This window comes from Clupea harengus, chromosome 12 (assembly GCF_900700415.2).
Source record: "Clupea harengus chromosome 12, Ch_v2.0.2, whole genome shotgun sequence".
NCBI lineage: Eukaryota > Metazoa > Chordata > Actinopteri > Clupeiformes > Clupeidae > Clupea > Clupea harengus.
This window is the reverse complement of record NC_045163.1, coordinates 2557837-2573120: the sequence shown is the minus strand read 5'-3', so window position 1 is coordinate 2573120 and position 15284 is coordinate 2557837.

Below are 15284 nucleotides of genomic sequence, written 5' to 3'. Positions count from 1 at the left end.
ATGTATGACTGCTGTCATTGGCAACGGGTTTTGTGCTTCTAATTCACATCTTTCATATCATTCCGCAACGCAAGTAGTCCGGTCATTTAACCTAACTGAAAGTCATTGAAACTTGAAGTCAGAAGGTGGGTTGCTTCGCATTTGCCTGAAGAAATAACGGCAACAAAATCATTAAAAAGAGGTATTTTGGAGAAATGTCTTCTATTGTTTTGGCAAGTAACCGTATAATAAGCGGGATATTTTTTTATTTCCGTAGACCTACATTCGTGCGTGTGGGCGTGCCTGCGACCATTTGCGCTGATAAAAATTGATATTACTATGAATTTGTATACTTACACTATTGCATTGCAAGCTTGCTCTCGTGTTTGTGTGTGTGCCATGTGTATTGATCGTCTGGGAACACCTTTAATACTGCAAAAACATGCTCATTTTCAAAATCGTTTTGGTGAATGTTGATTAAATGTTGATTAAATAATGTTGCCGTTTTTACTATGCCTGCACCAAAAAAATTTGATAGCCTAAATGCAACATCTACTCTTACCAGTAGCAGTTAATCAAAACCATACAATTTAATGTTTTTTTATAAAGAGATACAACTTATATTGAGCAGAATTGACTTCAGCCTATTGGTCCGGCCCTCCACAACAGTCCCACTATCTCATGTGGCCCCTTGGGGAAATTAATTGCCCACCCCTGACATAGAGGCTATGTCCTTCAACACATTATAACATACTGAAAATGTAATATGATATAAATATATAGCATTAATCATTTAACAGTACTGCAGTATATTTATATAAGTCAGAATCAGCTTGTATTTTTGTGTGTTGGTTATAATGTCCCAAAGGGGCCCCCATAACACGCTGGTCTGTACAGTGAGAGCCAGCATCATCACCCAGGGTCTCTAGATAGTGAGCTGGATCACATGGAAGCTCACGGCTCTTCTCACCTGCACCATCTGTGAACGTACGGCCCATACGGCATTGTCACCCCTGCTTCTGTAAATGAAGACACATTTAATGACCTGCGGTGTGTTTGGTTGGATTAAAAGAGAAGACACAGAGGAGGTGTGGCGAACAGGCGTCTGGACCTCACACCCTCACTGCAAGCCCAGCACGTCAGGAGGATCCCCTGAGTTTATAATACAGCAGTAATTGCATGCAGGAGGTGATTAATGATGTATCTCCATGTGTGATAATCCCTTGTAATAACATTACCAAATAATTTCGATCTATTTGCAGAGATGGCATATGCACAGTGGGCACATGGGAGGAAGTGGCATCTCAGAGGCTGAGGGCAATGCCCATGTAGATCAGCGTTGTGGCAGTGATTGATGCAGGAGGCGCCTCATGTCACATATACCCACATCAACACACCAGTGCATGCCTTCCTTTGTGCAAGTCTATATACGCCAGCACAAGCTACCATCAAGAGTCTTTTTTTCTTTTCTTTTTTGCCTTTGGGATGGGACAGTGGAGAACGATTTGAGTTTTTTTTGTAAATAAAAAAATTAGTTTTCTTTTTTTTTAGCACACAAACATACTTCAAACAAACACACACATCAAAAACACAACACAAAGATACAACTTCATCGGCTCAGCTACACACATACAATACAATACAAATGAATTGAAAGAAAACAGATACCCAGCAAAGTACCCTCTCTTACGACCTTTCAGAAAATCCCCGGAGAACGTTTTTTAAAACAACATTTTTCAAAAACACAAAAACATGAACATGCACAAACTAAAACTAAATAGAATTGCAGGGAAAATCAGCTTAATTTTCCGCTTTCCCCCTCGATTTGCACTGTGGTTTCAATTCCTCAAAATAAAAAACAAAAGTAACTCAAATTAAACTGAAATCAATAGTTCTGCTGTGAGGGGATGAACTGAATTACTCTGTGAGGTTTATATGGTAGAAACCTGGATGCAAACGAGGTATTCACAAGTATAGCTGACGTGGGGTGAAGAGTAATGGTATACTTGGTTTAAAGATGTCCTTCTAAGTCTGAGAATATGTCACATGCATCCATCAGAATAGAGGAAATATGAACATGCACTGCTGATATCATATCTTCATTCTTGCTGATTGAGATTCTATAGTATTTTAGCTATCGAGTACCTGGCAGCAGAGCTGGGTAGCACTTTGGTTTCTGAGCTCTGTGCCTTTCACACACACATACACATATGCCACACAATTCCAAACATGTAAGAATGCTTGGGAAAAGAACTACAGGGGAGGAGGTGTGTGTGTGTACGTTTGTGTGTGTGTGTGTGCTTTTTTGTGTGTGTACATGTGTGTGTGACTGAGTGAGAGAGAGAGAGAGAGAGCGAGCAAGGGAGAGGGAGAGAGAGAGAGAGAGAGAGAGAGGGAGAGGGAGAGGGAGAGAGAGAGAGAGAGAGAGAGAGAGAGAGAGAGAGAGAGAGAGAGAGAGCAAGAGAGGGTAATGACCGGGGGTGAAGCGGGGATCAGAGGAGTAATGCGAGCACAATCAAAGGCTCTGTCTGAGGCCTACACACAGGGCAGGGGGAGAGGCAGAGAGGAGAGGGGGAGAGGGGGGTGGAGAGAGAGAGAGGAAAGAAAGAAGAGGGGGCTGTTTCATGGCAGCTCTACATGTGGTGTAATTCCAGTAATTGACTCTTGAACTGTTTTCTTTATTTATTACGGAGCCATTTTCCTGGAGAAGCCTCTCCGTTCCTCCAGGCCTCCCTGAAAAAGGGCCGAAGCGACTAGGGAGCGGGAAGCTCTGAGAAACTACAAGCAAACAAACTAAACACAATCCCTTCAGGTGAAAGAGCTCACAGCTTCCAACAGACTAACGCTGATGCTGCCTTGATGATTTTACCATTAGGGATATGTTGTGTTAGTGAGGATGTGAATGTTATATATTTCATTGTTTACGCACTGATATTAAACAAAGAGACCATTTCTAAAACCTGACATTAAAAAATCAAGTGTCGAAATACTCTGTTGGAAAAAGTACAGTAAAATGTCTTAATGTCTGTTTACATATTTCAGGGGGGTTTTTCAACTGAAAAGTCTGCATACAGTACATTGTAGCACTGGCCATGCAAAGGTTAACTGTATACTGCACAACAAACATGCTTTTATGGCTGTTCTATACTCAAGATATTCATATATTTGAATCTATTATTATTATTTTATTTTATTTTTATTATTTCATTCTGCAAAGGTAATAAGGCTTCCTTAGTGGCAGACCACAGTGGCTTTGATTTAGCACAAGAGTTTGAAGTTGATAGAGTATGTACCATTTATTGTAAGATCTCGCTTTGAGAGAGAATTGCTATTTTGTGTGTGTGATGTTCTGATTTGTGATTTTTGAAAAGTAAGTGTTAAGGTGTGAAGGCAGTTGTAAAAACAACACAACAACAGAACTGAACATGTCAATAGACATGATGTGCTTTGGAAGTCAACAAAATGGATGTGTATTTTTGATATATAATGTCAGTAATTTTCTGGTTTCTGGATTCATTACCTACTTGCTTTCATTAGAGCGTTTCCTGTGTGTGTTTTTATTGGTGTGTAATTGTAAGCACATTAGCTGTTCATCCATATTGTGGGAGAAAAGTCCACCAAGATAGTTTGCCTTTTGAAATGTAATAAGGTTTGACATTATGGAAAGACACACACATTATGTTAAGGCATGAAATTGAAAGTGAAATTAAATAATTAACATATTTTAATAAAGTAATAACTCATTTTCCAGCTTAATGATCCGATCCAAGAGTATGAAGGGTTCAGTACATTCTGTAATATCTGATCAGAGTAAATTAAAACTAGATTTGCATTTCCTGAAGGAAATATCAATGTATGCAAAGTCAAAGTAAAAAATTCAAAACAAATATTGGGTAAAAGATCAGGACATTTAATGCAATTCAAGGCACGCAAAGAGAGACAAAGGAGAAGGAGGGAAGTGGAAGTGGTTGCTAGGATCTTGGAAGGGTAATTGAAGTGGTTGCTTGGGTGTTGCGAGGGTAGCCTGGTGGTTGCTATGGTAACTGAAGAGGATGCTATGCTAGTTGCTAGGGCAATCATATTGATTGCTAGGGTTGTAATTATGGTTGTGGTTGCTAGGATGTTGCTAGGGTATTGTTAGGCTGTTGCAAGGAATAGTCATGGTTGCTATGGTAATTGAAAGATACAGAGATAGAGAGAGAACAGGAGAGAGAGTGAATGAAAGAGAGGCAAAGACATTTAAGATATGTTAAGTTATATGTTATAAGATACAGAAAAAGAATGAAAAAAAGTTAAAAGAGAGATATTGAAACTGAAAGAAAGAGAGATAGAAGAAATAAAAAAGAGATGGGGAACTTAGATAGAAAGAAAGAGAAAAAGAAGCAGAGAGAGTGAATGTAAAAAGAAAAAAAATCAGAGTGGGAATTGATGGACAGAGTAAAAGAAAGAAAAATGGGAAGAAGAGTGAAAAATAGTCAGTGAATAGAGAGAGTGAAGAGAGTAACGATGGAAAGAAAGAGATACAATTGAGTGATTCAGAGATGTAACCCGAGTTGTGTGGACATGCATAGTCCCTCACCAGACTCATCGGGTATGAGAGGGCAGCGTGCTAGCAAAGAGGCCAAAGCCTTTGGCCACTAGTGTCTGTCGCTAGGAGTGAGGTTTACTGTCCCCGCTGGCTACTGTTACAGAGAGATGGAGTGGAGGAGTAGTTGGAGAGGGATAGAGTATGGAAGGTGCCTCTTAACGCCTAGTTCTACAGTTAGGCCTATATTGACAGGGACAGAGGGAAAGGGAGCCTTCATAATGGCGCAGGCGTCAGTGAAACACAGGTGCATGTCAGTTTAATTACGCAATTATGTCACAATTCAAAAGTCTACGTGAGAAATATTATATGTTTTTCTTTAACATCTTAGAAGATATTCAAAAATACATAGCTAAAGCGTCCTTTACAAGACCTACGTGAAAAAGTTGGAATAAAGTTTCTGCTTTAAGCGGTTCGAGTTTAATTAATCGCACAAAGAAGAAGAAGCAGCCACCGGATAACAGTTCAGTGCATGCGAAGCAAAGCACAACAACACAACAACATAGCATACCCACTCAGAGGGTTCCCAAGTCTAATCTAATCACACGAAAGTCTGTGTGGAGGGCCTGTAAATATTTTTCTGCCAGAGCCCATGTTCCAGATAGCGATCCGCAGGGAAGCCCAAACCCACGCTGCTGGTGTCAGCCAGGATGTCAGGCCGAGAGCAGGGGCGGCTGTGGAGCCGTGATGAATGGCGCTTTGTTCGCGCCGCGTGGCGGGACGGCTCCGACCAGGCAGCCCGACCCCCACGGCTCAGGGGCGGTGCTGGAGAGCACACAAGACCCAGGTCAGCAATGCGGAAGGTTAAGAGCGGCACTTAGAAGGCAGCGGAGAGATTGATATATGGCGACAGAGTTAGTTGCCTATGACAATGAATCACTTTACTGAGACGAGGCGAATTCCCTCCATTATCATATATATTACGCTGGCTGCAGTTTCGCTCCTGTCTCAATGTCAACCCATGCATCCACTAAGAGAAACATCTTATTAAGGGGTTCTACCGTGACAACAACCATTAGTTGGCAGTGATGCACTCATTTTCAAGGGTCTTGATGGTTTAAATAAAGTAAGATAAAACACGTAAAAAGCCTTCAACGTTTGTCCATGAGTCGCCTTGGTACTGCAGAACTTGCAATATGAGCTCATGCCATGATAGAAAAGAGTCTCAGTATTTCTCTTGTTGAAGAACAGCATCCTACATGTCCTTACCAGCAGAACTAAAATGGCATCTTTAAAAACAACCAAAATAGGCGTTGCTGCCCTGCCTCTCCAAACTGTAGTTCTCATGCAGCTCAGGGAGGAGGTGGCCGAGGCCCACGGTTTATTGTTTAATGGAGAGGATGGCTCTGTCTCCTGCGTCTGGGCACACCTCATGCACTATGGCCCGCTCACAAACAGCAGCTCACATGGAGGACTTAAAAGGCGCTCCACTAGTCTGGGGGAAGAGCCAGTTGGAGGCATAAATAAAACAATGTTTGGCGTCCACACAGAGCTGGAGAGGGAGAAAGAATGATAATAAGCATGGAGAGGAGGGAAGGAGTGTGGGTGGGTGAGAGAGAGAGAGACGGGGGTGGGGAGAGAGAAGGGGGAGGGAGGGTTGGCTATGTAAGCTGTAATTGTTGTTGTTTTTTTCCTTCCTCTTCTAATGTTTTTTTTCTGAAAGTGCCACAATGAAGCATTCAGAGTGGATAAGACAAACAGGCAGCAGGCTGACGCCGGCACCCCCAGAGTGGGCAGAGCGGGCCCAGCCTGCCGCCCAGCCTGCCCAGGCACCAGAGGCTGTGGGTGGAGAGACAGAGGGGGACGCCAGGCTCCAGTGCCAGGGGCCAGCAGACAGACACCCACAAAGGCCATCAGCTCAGACCACAGCCAGAGACTGAAGGCATGGCCCTCTCCCTGGAGTACAGTAGATATGTCCAACTATGCCCTCCCCTTCACAACAAGAACTGCGTCGTGGTCTTGGGGTCTTGGTGGCTCTTCAAACGAATAAAGAGAGGCTCTGCTCATGTAATGCTGAAATATGCAAAGCAAGACAGTCTTCCTTCTCCAACATCATCAGTATAAATATGATCTTATTTTAAGGTACGGTTATCAAGTGACCAAATTAACTAATGGATGTCTCAAAATTTCCTTGAACTGAATAAGGACAAAACTGAAATAATCTTATTTGGGAAAAGTGAGGAGAGACTTACGATTGCTAATCATCTTGACACAAAATGACTTAAAGCGAAACGCACTGTTAAAAACCTTGGTGTCTTAATTGATTATGATCTCAGTTTTAACCACCATGTGAAGGCAATAACTAAATCAGCTGTTTACCATCTCAACAACATACCAAACTTAAAGGCCTTTTGTCAAAACAGGATTTAGAAAAACTAATTCCTTTATGCCTTTAACTTTAGAAGGGTTGACTACTGCAATGGTCTTTTTACAAGCCTTCCTAAAAAGACCATCAAACAGCTTCAACTTGTACAAAGTGCAGCCGCCAAAGTTCTTATAAAAAAGACCTTAAAACTTGAAATTGACTACTGCTTGTTTATCACTAAATGAGACAAGACCAAATGACCACTCAGATATGTTTCAGCTGTTAACACCTAGACCTCTCAGATCACTGGAGATAAATCTGTTGGTAATACCTACTGTCAGAGCCAAACATGAACCCAACATGCTGCTCAGCTCTGGAACCCACTTTCTGATGACATCAAAGGTGTTCCATATGTAGCCAGTTTCAAACCTAGACTTAAGACCCAACTGTTCTCAGATGCTTTTTGTTAACTGATCAAATGCTTTCTACTTTTCACTTCTTTCTTTTTTATATTTATTCAGTTTTTGTTCTTTAGAACTGTTATGATGCACTTTGATCTTGTCATTCCTGACAGGGAAGTGATGTCTTGGGCTTACAGCTAAGGCCTGTTTCACACTGCCTGCGTTGAGTTGCGTTGCGTTGTGTTGCGGTACTGCTGCGTCTCGGTTGCGTGTGTTTGTTTACACCACCGACGTTTCTGCTGCGCTGCTACTTCCAGCCCTACCTTTCTGCATAAAGTTTGCCTTTGATAATGGCCATCAATACACAATCAGTTTGGTATCAACCATTGTTGAGGAGTGGTCTGAAAAGTGAAGACCAGAAAGTTGACCAGTTGTAACCAGAAATTAGACACATGACTTGTATTACCCTTGTTCAGAGCAAGACCCTTTCTCTGAAAACAGCTCTATCTGGCTTTATTAGGGATTCTATTAAGGATTCTATTCAGGGTATTGTTTTATTCAATTTATTTTCTAGTCTCGGGCTAAGCTCTCTTTCGTGCCTTTATCTGAATATGGCTATCCAGCTCTATCGGACTCTATTACGGATTCTATTATGGAACAAACCACTCATTACCAAGCTAGCATAGCTAATAAGCCTAAGCAGTGTCTAATGCTAACCCATGTTGGATGTAAGCATTTAGTTTACTCTGCCCTTTATATTGGGCGACTACTGCCTAACTTTATGAGTTATGGATCTACTGGGGTTCATTTAACTTTGACCAGAACTCTTAACAACACTGCATTACATTATAGACTGGACTCTTCTGGGGCGTGTGCCCGAACCAAAGGTGTTAGTTTTCGTGTTGGGCTATGATAAATTTGCTAAACTTTATGTGTAAGCTAGCCTACATAACATCAAACTACTTGCATTGGGAAGCTTGAACAAGTTGAGGGATAGACAAACTTGTTAAATGCAGTCAGAAACTACGTCACGGTGGTAGACAAACAAAAACTATCTTAAATCTCTCAGGTCTAGGTAGCCTCATATCACTGTGAGACAGAGCTGTGATATCAGTGTTTCCACCTTTTGCAGCACCCACATCAACATAGGCTACAGTGACAGGCTACACCCAAACAGAGTAACCAGCAGGTAGAATACACTCTAGACCTACAGTTACATTTAGCATCAGTTGGGTTTTATTAGTCATAAAGCCTTCTGTGTTAGGGCTGTACAATCTGTCCTTTGCTGGGCGAGGGTTATCCATCCTCTGCTGCTGTTGAGCAATCCCAGTGCCAGACTAAATGGTGCGATCTATCATTAGTACTGTTGAGTGATACCACTTCCCCTACTCTAGTGATTCAGACTAAAGGAATTGTACCTGAGAAGACAATCCATGGACTCCATGTGCAGTAACCTGCACATATGCTGTGTATTATATGCTGATACCAGATACCAAAACATTCATATTCTGATGCCAGATACCAAAAATAGCTACTAGCTATTTGAAACTAGTTGTGTCACTATTGGCAATTTCTTTGAAAAACGTTTCATACGAAGTGTTCTCACGACTCCTTCCTTAGAAATGATCATGCACCATACCAAACAAATGAGTCATAGGGTGATGGACAGGATGTTAACATTCTCACATCATGTAACCCTCACCTCACCATCACCTCCACACACACACACACACACACACACACACACACACACAAACCACCCGCAGTGGATGGCTGCTAATTCCAGTGTGCCTGACAGGCCTGCAGTAGGTGTGGTCCTCACACTCCATCATCACTCAACCCCCATGTCACTCCTTCATATTAGGAAAACAACAAAAACAGTGGACTGTATAAGGGTGGACTGTTGAGTTCTTACCTTACACAGAGACTGCAGGAGGGGGACACAGAGTAAGTGAATGGGGGTGAGGGAAGGAGGGGACCAAGAGAGAGAGAGAAAAAAGAGAAAGAGTGGGAGGGAGGGAGGGAGCGAGTCTGATATGAAATGGAGCGGTTTGCTTTGGGGAGGCTGGGAGTCTGGCAGGCAGCTGTCTTACATGAAGCCCACTGCAGTGAGGAGACAGCAGAGAGAGAGAGAGAGAGAGAGAGAGTGGAGGAGAGAGAGATCAGTATGTCTGTATGCGGTCCTGAACGGAATGTCAGAAATTAGGGAGGAGAGTCTTGACTGTAGACCACCAATAATGCAGACTTCATTACACACACCCACACACCCACACACACACACCCACCCACCCACCCACCCACACACACACACACACACACTAAACCAAGTAAAGCATCAGCTACACAACGGCCTACGCCTACTTGTAATGGAACAAACATATACTTTTGTACTCGGACAGATAAGGCCAACACTCCTATGGAGACCCGATGTCTCTCAACACATTTATACCCACATATAGAGCTCCCAGAGGTGCAATCAACTGCAAAATGATAACAATGAATAGAACACATGGAAGTCTTTGGTTTCCCAGGAGACTGTGCACGCCACCCCATACCCTTCCTAAACCCCAACAAATGAATTAGATCAGCAGGCCACAGGGTCCTTAGACTATAATGAGAGCAGACAACCTGGACGTCTACACACACACACACAGAGACACACACACACACACACACACACACACACACAGACACAGACACAGACACAGACACAGACACAGACACAGACACAGACACAGACACAGACACAGACACACACAGAGACACACACACACACACACACACACACACACAGACACAGACACAGACACAGACACAGACACAGACACAGACACAGACACACACAGAGACACAGACACAGACACACACACACTTTCTTGCTAATGGCTGATGCTGGGTGTTTGGTGCATTAGTTCAGTGAGGAGTGGAGGGGAACATGTCTGTGGGCCTGCCGGCAGCTCAGCAGCCATGAAGGGGCTGGAGCAGGGGGTGTTTGAGCTGGGGGAGAGTGGGACTCTGGATGTGCTGACAGATTTCTCTCTAATGCGATGGGGCCGTGGTTACTAGGAGACAGGAAGCCATTATTCACAGCATACCAGTTCAGGCAGTTGGAGACCTTCTTGCATTACACATTGTGTGTGTGAGAGAGTCTATGAGTTTATGAGTGTGTTCTGTGCGTGCTGTGCTGTGAATATATGCATGTGTATGACGTGATTGTGTGTGTGTGTGTGTGTGTGTGTGTATGTGTGTGTGTGTGTGTGTGTGTGTGTGTGGGAAAGAGACAGACAGCAATTCAGCAGTGAATTCTGGCTCTGCTCTCTGCTTGTGTTTAGGCAGCCATGTGTCAGGGTCGTGAGACGGTGGGATAAAAGGCTCCAGTGCAATTAACCTGAAAAGAGACCAACATGAAAATGGTGAATTATTCAGAGGGGAAGAGGAAACTGACACAGAAGAATGTCAGGGCTCAGCTCCACACTCCACAAACACAACACAACACAACACAACACAACACAACACAACACAACACAACACAACACAACACAACACAACACAACACAACACAACACAACACAACACAACACAACACAAGAGCCCAGACATGGAAACAAGCAGAAGATTACTCATAGGTTTTCAATTCAACAACAACAACAACAACAGCACACAATATTGCATGTTTTGTATTATGGATGGAGATTAGTCAGATGGGGGTCCCAAGAGACGACTTGCAGAGAAGCAATTCTAGCCAGAACAGTGTAGTTACTGGTCATTTATGTAACACATTCTGAACAACACATAATGAAAATGCACTACCATTCACCACACACCCCACCCAACACACACACACACACACGCACACACACACACACACACACACACACGCACACACACACACACACCCCACCCAACCACGCACACGCACAGGCACACACACGCACACGCACACGCACACGCACACGCACACACACACACACACGTTGATGTATCACCACTCTACCACGATAAACCCTTTCATGTCAGGCCACTCTTGTCTGGATGGACAGTTGATTGTCCACTGCTCTGCTTCCCCCATCAGTTCCACGTTAACATCATGCTGTAGGTAGAAGCTGCAGAGCTGTGGACGCTTCAGCTTCAAGAACACTGGGACTGGGCTTCAAGAACACTGGGATTGGGCTTCAAGAACACTGGGATTGGGCTTCAAGAACACTGGGACGGGGCTCCAAGAACACTGGGACGGGGCTCCAAGAACACTGGGATTGGGCTTCAAGAACACTGGGATTGGGCTTCAAGAACACTGGGATTGGGCTTCAAGAACACTGGGATTGGGCTTCAAGAACACTGGGATTGGGCTTCAAGAACACTGGGATTGGGCTTCAAGAACACTGGGACGGGGCTCCAAGAACACTGGGATTGGGCTTCAAGAACACTGGGATTGGGCTTCAAGAACACTGGGATTGGGCTTCAAGAACACTGGGATTGGGCTTCAAGAACACTGGGATTGGGCTCCATGTGTGGTCTCCACGTGGAGTCCCATAGGTCTAGCTATCTAATCTGGCCCGTACCTGCAGTGGAGAGCCAATATTAGCTAAAGCTGTCAGACCTTGACACACAGGACTTCAGCATAGCCAACGCATAGGAGGAGAACCCTGATTCTTCACTAATAAATGACCAAATGGGTCTCTGGGCCCTATTCACACCTCCACCAACATCCTGCTTGCTCTGGCTGGCTGGCCATGTTTGTAAAGCACTCCGGATGTCGTAGAGGTGATGATATACTGGAGCCACTGGACCCTGGATGCACGTGAATCGTCATGACATGAGGTTGCATGTGTCCTGGATCCTATAGCAGGTCTGGGTATGCGTATCACACAGCTCAGCTTTAGTCCCCTACTGTCACTGGTTATTTATTGCCTGTACATGAGCACGGTAATGCGAGCAGAGTAGCGAGTGCTAGGACAAGACGCCAGCATTGGAATGCCTCTGTCTCCGCCACCTCAGGGGGAGGGCGGTGTATTTGGGGAAGGTGGTGGCAGAGTTTATGGCGAGTTCCCCTGGCTCCACAACTATGCACTACGCACGCACGCACATGCCAACACACTCAGCAGAGTAGGATGGAGAGGCGAGACAGGACACGGGATTATCTAACACCCACGCACATTTCCAGTCTTAAAACCTACAGAAATCCGGTAGGTAGCTTGGGATTTCGTTTCACAGGCAGTCAGATGACCAAATATTAAACATTATTACATTATGGTTTTATATGAACCCTGATTCTACTGTTAGGATGGCTGGATGTTTGGCCAAGGATATGTTGTCATCACACCAGGCCATCACACACAAATTACTTATGTTTCTTAGTACTGAAAATGTCTGTACTGAAAAAACACAGCATAACAAAAACCATGCAAACTCACAACTGATTACAGCTACAAACATATATATATATATCATGACACACTCACCGCACAGATACTAATGCAGTAGTGCTGTGGAGAAGATGGCAGTTCACTCAACGCCCTGATCACCAACTGCTGCCGTCCAAGACTCCTGCTGGAGTTTACAGACCTGACCCTCCACACATGTGACTGTACCAGCACCCCCCCCCCAGTGCAGAGCCCCAGATCAGAGTGTGATGGAAGGAGGCGTGGGGCAGGGCAGGGCAGGGCAGGGCAGGGCAGGGGGGAGAAGGCACACAGGAGCCCACGCTCTGGAGGGGAGTTATTGGGCTGTAAAACGGTGCAAAGCCCCATGACTGAAACAGTGGCAGAGCGAGGGGTGGGCAAACGGGGGTGACCCAGCGCCTCTCTGCAGGAAGCTCGGGGAAGGGGCTGTTAATAGACCCCAGGGTTGGGAGCAGAGGGTGGGCATGTATGTGTGTGTGTGTGTTTTGGGCTGGTGATGGTTGGGGTGCACAAACACCTGTGTCTGGAAGGACTGGCAGGCCAATTCGGCACCTTATACCCCAGTACCCTTTTAATGGGTTTAGTACACAGGCCCCAGTATGCATGCACAGGAGTATGCTCTGTGTAGAGCTTCACCTCACAAATCAGCGCGTGTGGGGGGGAGTGTATCAGTCCTCTGAGGGCGTGTCTGTGGATGTTTTCAGCACCTCCTAACCTGTGGGGACATTTGCAGGGTGTCTAACAGGAGGGAGGTGAAGCCTTGCCTGCTCACTGGAGTCAGAAAGGGCCAAAGGTCCACTCTAGCATTCATTCAGAATCAAATCAAAACATTCATGTGAAATCATGTATTTTTGTTGTAATTAAGATGCCCAGTATGATGTAGACATATGGTAACAAGAGAGAACAATTTGTCATACTCCTAGACAAAATTTGTCAAGGGCTTTGATAAACAGCCCAATTTTAATGAGTAATTTAATATGGTAAACGGGCCGCATTGTTGTCTGTCAGGCGTCTCTTATTACAGAAGAAGTGTCTGAGCAAACAGTAATAAAGGCAAAAAGGCGACTAGAATACCCGCAGACAGAAACATGCCTGCCACAAGCCTCCCAGCGAGAGCCTTTCAGACTGCCATCGTGTCATCTTAGTGGGCTTGAGAAGGGAACTTTTCAGATTGTCAGCAAAGTTCAAGTTGCCTAGCAACAGGGTCACACTCTACTGAGCTGAGAACAGCACAGTGACAGTCGCTAGACGTCTGCTTGAGCTAAGAAACAAAGATATCAGGTGCTACTTCCCACTGTTCATCTCCAAACACCTCCTCTCCTAGCTGTCACAGGCCTGGGGAGGTGTGTGTGAGGGTGTGAGTGTCGGTTATGGTGACTGCTCATGTCTGCGTTGCAGTGCAGTCTCAGTGCTTCTGGCTGGCTGAGGAGCGCACAGGCAGAAAGAGGCAGCCATGCTTTGGCCCACCTCCACAGGGTTTGAAACAGCTAAGCTGCTCTCATGTGACATGGAAGCAAGCCCAGAGAAGGAGAGGGGGGGTAGGGAAAATAAAGAGAGAAAAACGGATGGAGAGAAAGAATATAATTATACATTATTAGAACAGGAGACAAATAGGCAGTGACGTTTCCCCTTCTGTGCCCTCCTTTTCCATCATGGCTGCAGCTCCTCCTGAAAATGACGGCTCAGATTCTAGTGTAGACGGAGAAGAGGAGAGGAGAGGAGAGGAGAGGAGAGGAGGCAGGCCTCACTGGTTGTGGCTCTCAGCAGAGACTGCAGCGTGACACACATCACAGGGATTAACCCACATGCCGTACACATCCACATCCACAGCACATATACACCCCCCCCTGCCCCTGCCCCTGCCCCCCCCCACGTCTACATCTCTCCTCTGGGTCACAGGGAGCAGGGCAGCTGCTGTTGGCAGGGTGGGCAGACTGCACTCAAGCCAGATCAGACCAACACAGCTCTTAACACAGGGGGAGTACAAGAGAGGGAGAGAGAGAGAGAGAGAGAGAGAGAGAGAGAGAGAGAGACACGAGGCTGGTGCAGCAGTACACCATGCTTGCAAGAGTGGGGGATGTGGAAGAATGAACAGAGAGAAAGAGAATGTGTGAAAGTGAGAGTGGAGTGGAGTGGGGAATGGAGTGGAGTGGGGGGTGGGTGGGTCATGAATTCAGCTACACTCAGCAAGGGCAGAAAAACAGTGGAATCATTAAACAGTTCATTCAGGAAGTGAACAGGTCATGACATCATTTCCTGGCTGCCAGTCCAGGATGCGAGACGATGACTTTCTAGTTCCCCTTCAGCAGAACGTTGGAATTTCACTTACCTCTCTGTGCTAACCACTGAAAAGTGAATGTCACTTACCTCTCTGTGCTAACCACTGAAAAGTGAATGTCACTTACCTCTCTGTGCTAACCACTGAAAAGTGAATGTCACTTACCTCTCTTTGCTAACCACTGAAAAGTGAATGTCACTTACCTCTCTTTGCTAACCACTGAAAAGTCAAAGCAAATAAGCATTCCAATGACAATAAGTAGGACTAAATGCAACATGCATGTCACCATGCGTGATGTATACATTCTGGACCCTTCTTCATTTTATTTGTTCAAAGC